We start from the raw sequence: 7,134 nt of genomic DNA on the forward strand, positions 1-7,134 counted from the left end.
TTTTTTTTTTTTTTTTTTTTTTTTTTTATACGGAGTCTTGCTCTTTTGTCCAGGCTGGAGTGCAGTGTCACAATCTTGGCTCACTGCAACTCTGCCTCCCAGGTTCAAGTGATTCTCATGCCTCAGCCTCCCAAGTAGCTGAGAATACAGGCACATGCCACTATGCATGGCTAATTTTTATATTTTCAGTAGAACTGGGGTTTCGCCATGTTGGCCAGGTTGGTCTCGAACTCCTGACCTCAAGCAATCTCCCCACCTCGGCCTCCCAAAATGCTGAGGTTACAGGCGTGAGCCACCATGCCTGGCCTGCAGAAGTTTTTTTAAAGGTAGGGTTTGCAAACCACAAAATCCAGTGATCTTCTCTTTTACAACCTTCTATGTTTTACCTTGCATTGCCCCAAAGAGCAGCCAGCAGCCACACGTGGCTGTTTAAATTAGTTAAAATCTTAAACAAATTTACAAGAAAAAAACAACCTCTTTAAAAAGTGGGCAAAGTACATGAACAGACACTTCTCAAAACAAGACATTCATGTGACCGAGAAACAAATGAAAAAAAGCTCAACATCACTTATTAGAGAAATGCAAATAAAAACCAAAATGAGATACCATCTCACACCAGTCAGAATGGCGATTATTAAAAAGTCAAGAAACTATGGATACTGGCAAGTCTGTGGAGAAAAAGGAATGCTTTTACACTGTTGGTCAGAGCGTTCAGTCATTATGGAACACAGTGTGGCAATTCCTCAAAGACCCAGAAGCAGAAATAACACTTGACCTAGCAATCTCATTTCTGGGCATATACCCAAAGGAATATAAATCATTCTATCATAAAGATACAGGCATGCATATGGTTCACTGCAGCACTAGTCATAAGAGCAAAGACATAGAATCAGCTCAAATGCCCATCAATGATAGACTGAATAAAGAGAATAAGGGACATATACACCATGGAATGCTACGCTGCCATCAAAAGGAACGAGATCATGTCCTTTGCAGGGACATGGATGAAGCTGGAAGCCGTTATCCTCAGCAAACTAATGCAGGAAGAGAAAAAAAAAATTGCATGTTCTCACTTGTAAGTGGGAGTTGAATGATGAGACCACATGGACACATGTATGGGAGCACCACACACTGGGGCCTGCCTGGGGGCATGGAGGGAGTGACAGCACCATGAAGAATAGCTAATGGATGCTGGGCTTAATACCTGGGTGACGGGTTGATCTGCGCAGCAAACCACCACGTCACATGTTTACCTATGTAACAAATCTACACAACCTGCACGTGTACCCCAGAAGTTAAAAGTTGAAGAAAAAAATTAATAATTTTTAAAATTAAAATACAATAAAATTAAAATTCAGTTTCTTAGTCACATTAGCCACCTTTTAAGTGCTCAGCAGCCACTGTGGCTAAGGTTCAGCCAGCACAGATCTAGAACATTCCCATCATCACAGAAGGTTCTACAGGACAGCGCTGCCCTGCACTTATGCAAACATGCATGCATAGTTCCCCTGTTTTATGCAGATGGCGGCATGTTCTGCTCCCTTACCAAGATATACAGAGCTAGGTCCTTCATGACATCTGGAGGAACAATTTCAGTGTAGAGACCAAGGGACCAGATGCTGGGCCCAACAGCAGGAGTTCAGTCCCAGCTCTGACCCTTACTAGAGTGTGACTCTGAGCAGTCACGGAGCCTCTTGCTGCTTTGGTTTCATATTCGTAAACTGGATATAAAATGCCTAACTCAAGGGATTGTGGTCAAGACCAAATGCACTTAGACAATGTCGGTCACACGGTAAATATTTCATCACTGCTAGCTTTACTTCCGTCACCATTGCCTACTTCACTCTCTGATGACACATGCAGGTCCATCATATGGATGGAGACATAAGGCATTTAGGGTGTTTCCAGTCTTTCATTATCACAAACACTAGTGCAATAATTATCCTCCCAAGCACATCTCTGCACACAGGCGGAATCCATTTTGATGGATTCCGCCAAATTGCCCTCAAAGAGGTTCTTCCACCTTAGACTCTGTCTCCCAACAACACACGCATGACTGTGTCCCTCTACCATACAGCATGTGCCCTTTGATGACGGGCTTCTTTTTACTCAGCACAGGCCCATCCGTGTTGTCGTGCATGTCAGCCACGCCGCTTCTGCATCCACCCATCCACCTCTTCTCTCAATACCCCAATCCCCATCATGGTTCAGGAGCTGTGGGTTTCCTTGTGTCCTCCAGAACCACAGTTCTGGCTGAGAGACCACCTGCCACCATGGCTTGAAAACCCTTTCCAACTCTGTAGCCAGCGGAGTTAGATCCATATTCCTGGCCTGTGTGGAAAGACGTTAAGTCATAAGTTAATCCACAAAGTTCTAGCACTCCAAAGAGAACATTTTTAGTAAGTGAAATTTTTTTTAAAGGAAACAGTACTTCTATATTTTTGGATGTGCTTACTAAGAAAATAATATGTAATAACTAAAGAATTAATTTGAAGGAATTTTGTCCCAAGATTAAGTTTAGTTTATACTTAGAAAGGCGGAATTCAGCCTCTAAAATCATAAGTGTCTTGTGGTGAAATTACTTCTTTTTCCCAAATGGACAACATTTCATGAGTAAGGGAATGGAAAAAATGCTCAGTGCAGATTCACTTGGGACTGTAATTATCTAAATAGGCTCACATGCTGTCCTGGGGGAGGGAGAGGGAACAGCAGCAAATACCAAAGCCTCCTTTTTCTGAATGGTGACATGACGGCTTTGGTGTTGGGTGGTGTCATGTTGCAGCACCAGTTGCTGGCATATTTGACCTACTGAGGCCCTCAGCCTCAGATAGCCCTCGGGAGGAAACAAGACAAAGATACTTAAATCACCCTCAGTCTCCAGGAGGAGACTTACTGACAATATTTATTTTTGAAAATCCTATTTTTCCTTCCTAAAGCTGGCATGACATCTAGTATTTCTATTTACATGGAAAAAAGTGTAAATGGGCAGTTTTGATATAGATACTTCCTTCAAATGACCCTGGAAAGCCAGAAAATGAGGCTAACTCATGATAATAACCTTTCTTTCGTTTTAGAGACAGGGTCTCACTCCGTCACCGAGGCAGGAGTGCAGTGGCATGATCATAACTCACTGCAGCCTTGAACTCCTGGGCTCAAGCAATCCTTCTGCCTCAACCTCCCAAAGTGTTGGGATTAAAGGCATGAGCCACTGTGCCCGGCCAAGAACCTTTAACTGAAGTCCAGTGCCGTCTCTAAAAGCCCACCTTGTGAGTCCCCTCACTTTCTCCCGCATTTCATAGGAATTTGGCAGGTTGGAAGAGGCAGGATGTGGGCCCTTAGTCTACAGGGTGGCTGAGTTTCTGGTCTTCCTAGATGTTCCTCTCAGCCACTGGCCACCATCTCCAGGGGGCATGCTGGCCTCTGCTCTCCCTCCACAGCCCACTGGAACTTCCGCTCTTATCCTTTGCCTCTGTTACACCTCTAATTCTCCAATATGGACTTTGATGAGTTGCCTTGATGAAGGCCTGGAGCCCAAATTGCTGGCAACCAAAACATTCTCTCCTTTCCCTTAAGGACACGGAGGACCTAATCTTCCTGTCTTTCAGGTAGGTGGTGGTGAGGGCAGGGAGGGGAGCTGCGTACCATACCTCTGAGAAAAGAGAGGATGAATAAAACAGCTAAGTACTCCTGTCAGAAAAAGCCAGTCTTTCCACACAGGCCAGGAATATGGGTCTAACTCGGCTGACTACAGAGTCAGTACGGGTTTTCAAGCCATGGTGGCAGGCAGTCTCCCAGTTGTGGTTCTGGAAGACACAAGGAAAACCACAACTCCTGAACTAGAATGGGGTAGGGGCTATGGAGAGAAGAAGGTGGACGGATGGATGCAGAAGCAGTGTGGCTGACACACGCCGCAACACAGATGGGCCTGAGGAAGTTGCACTGAGTGAAATCAGCCCCTCACCAAAGGGCACATGCTGTGTAAGTCCACGTCTATGAGGTGCCAAGAATGGGTAAATTCAGAGACAAAGCAAAACAGTGGTTAGGGGCTGAAGACAGGGAATAGGAAGCCCCCACCCCAGTGTTTAAAGCTTACAGAGCTCAGTTTGGGATGATGAAAATGTTTTGGAAATAGAAAGTAGTGATGATTGCACAACCATGTGAACGTGCTTCATGCCTCTGAACTGTACATTAAAACAGTTAAAATGATAAATTTCATGTTATGTGTATTTTACAATAAAAAATAAAAAAAAGAGGCTGGGCATGGTGGCTCACACCTGTAATACCAGCACTTTGGGAGGCCGAGGTGGGTGGATCATGAGGTCTGGAGATTGAGACCATCCTGGCTAACACAGTGAAACCCCGTCTCCACTGAAAATACAAAAAATTAGCCAGGCGTGGTGGCGGGCACCTGTAGTCCCAGCTACTCAGGAGGGTAAGGCAGGAGAATGGTGTGAACCTGGGAGACAGAGCTGGCAGTGAGGTGAGATTGCGCCACTGCACTCTAGCCTGAGTGACAGAGTGAGACTCCGTCTCAAAAAAAAAAAAAAAAAAAAAAATCTTCCGACCAGGTGCGGTGCCTCATGCCTGTAATCTCAGCACTTTGGGAGACTGAGACAGGTGGATCACCTGAGGTCAAGAGTTCAAGACTAGCCTGGTCAACATGGTGAAACTCCGTCTCTACAAAAATACAAAAATTAGCTGGGCATGGTGGCGGGTGCCTATAATCCCAGCTACTTGGGAGGCTGAGGCAGGAGAATCACTTGAACCCGGGAGGCAGAGGTTGCAGTGAGCCAAGATCGTGCCACTGCACTCCAGTCTGGGCGACAGAGTGAGACTCCATCTCAAAATAAATAAAAATAAAAAAAGAAAAACCAGATCAAGAACAACAAGGCTAAAGGAACAGACCACACCCCCTCTCCATCAAAGCACCAATAAAAGGAGCTAAGTAAGTGAACTTCATTTGGCAAAAACGGATCCTCGCTCTGAAATAAAAAGTACTTTCATTTAGCAGCATCATTAAAAAAATGTTTAAAAATTACTTTAAGCATATGCCCTACTTCACAAGCTGGTAAGTAATCTTGCCCAATTAGGATGGAGAATTTCTAGTTATCCCTTTAAACAGCTGCTAAGAAGTTCTGCTTGGTCATGTGGGTGTTTCTGTCCATCAGCACCCTGGTGCTGCGAGGCTCAGTCTTTCAGAAGCGTCAGCCCACGAATGCAGGGGCGACCCCATGCGTGCTGGTGACTAGGCACCAGATGCCACGAGACGCTGGTGTGGATCCCTGAGTGGGCCACATCTGTCCTTCTCTGTTCACCCTGCTTTCTCACCACCCTCACCCTTGTAGGCTGCTGTCCGACCCCGACTCCTCCAACTCACAGTGCTCCAGATCTGCTCTGGGTCTTGGGAGTCCCTCTTGCTCCCAGGCACAGCCCTGACTTTTGGCTGCACCCCTGGCGACAGTGGCCAGTGGTCTTGGCCCAAGGCTCTTCCTCCATTCTACCCTAGAAAGCAGCCCTGGCAAGAGCACTTGGGTCCAGACTCTGCCTCCAACTCTGATTTTTAACCTCAGAACATAGATGGAAACAGTAATATTAGTATTGTAAAATGTATACTTCAAGATTAAAAGGACTAACTAAAATTAAAGGTAAAAACCATCAAGAAGATAGGGCTAGAAACCTTTATGTATGGTTCGACCATAATCTCTTAGAAATCAAAGCTTTTGACACAAACCACAGTTAAGAGTAAGAGACTTCAACATACCTGACTCAGAATTCAGCAGATCAAGTGGCCACATGGGATGGGAGACACTCGATCTCCCACTGAGGCACAGGGGTCGCTGAGGGGCCTCAGACCACTCACACCTTGAGCCCTGAGAACAGGAGGAGGCCTAGCCTTACCTCTGTACAACTAACAGGTCCTTTCAGAGGACTTTCACCAAAACAAGAGTATCAGTCCCAGGGAAAACTTTAGTCTTCACTGTTAGAGAACACAAAAATTGTCTGGAACTTTTAAATGAGAAATTTTCCAACTTCCACCCAATTTTTTTTTAAAGCTTCAAGTTTTCATTTGTCAGATTGGAGAGTCAGAGTCTCATACCCAGAGTATAAAACATCTTTGGCTGGGCGCAGTGGCTCACACCTGTAATCCCAGCACTTTGGGAGGCCGAGGCAGGCAGATCATGAGGTCAGGAGATTGAGACCATCCTGGCTAACACAGTGAAACCCGGTCTCTACTAAAAATACAAAAAATTAGCCAGGCGTGGTGGCGAGCGTAGTCTCAGATACTCGGGAGGCTGAGGCAGGAGAATGGCATGAACCCGGGAGGCGGAGCTTGCAGTGGGCGGAGATTGGCCACTGCATTCCAGCCTGGGTGACAGAGCAAGACTCCGTCTCAAAAAAAAAAAAAAAAAGATGTTTGGCTGAGAATTAATTCTGTCACCAACTCTACTAGAGAAGGCAGTAAAATAAATACCTATTAGTTGTTTTTTTTTTTTTTAAAGAGTCAGAGTCTCACTCTGTTGCCCACACTGAAGTGCAGTGGCATGATCACAGCTCACTGCAACCTTGAACTCCTGGGCTCAAGCAATCCTCCCACTTCAGCCTCACAAGTACCTGAGACTACAGGCATGTAGTGTCACTATGCCCAGCTATTTTTCTACAAAGTTTTTGTAAGAGAAGGTCTTGCTATGTTGACCTGATTAGTCTCAAACTCCTGGCCTCAAGTGATTCTCCCACCTTGGCTTCCTAAAACCCTGAGATTATAGGTGTGAGCCACTTCAATTGGCCCTTAAATTGCATTTTTGACTATATAAAAAGATGATACAGGGTTTTAGAGCTCACTAACATCATAACTAAAAAGATCAGCCCTTATTAACACAAAACTTCATTTATACTTAAAAGCAAGCAACCACAAGCCAAATGTCTCTTCAACAATAAGAGTATAAAAAATAATATGCTTCATACTAAATATCAACCACAATCAAGTAGAGATTTCCCACAACAGTAATACACCATAACTAAATTGGAATTTTGCCCCCAGATATGTAAGAATTTTTTCCTATCAGAAAATCTATGTTATTAATTACATAAATAAGTTTAAAAAGAAACCATATGAATAGCTTATTAACTGCCAAA

The sequence above is a fragment of the Piliocolobus tephrosceles genome, chromosome 16 (genome assembly GCF_002776525.5).
Source record: "Piliocolobus tephrosceles isolate RC106 chromosome 16, ASM277652v3, whole genome shotgun sequence".
Taxonomy (NCBI): domain Eukaryota; kingdom Metazoa; phylum Chordata; class Mammalia; order Primates; family Cercopithecidae; genus Piliocolobus; species Piliocolobus tephrosceles.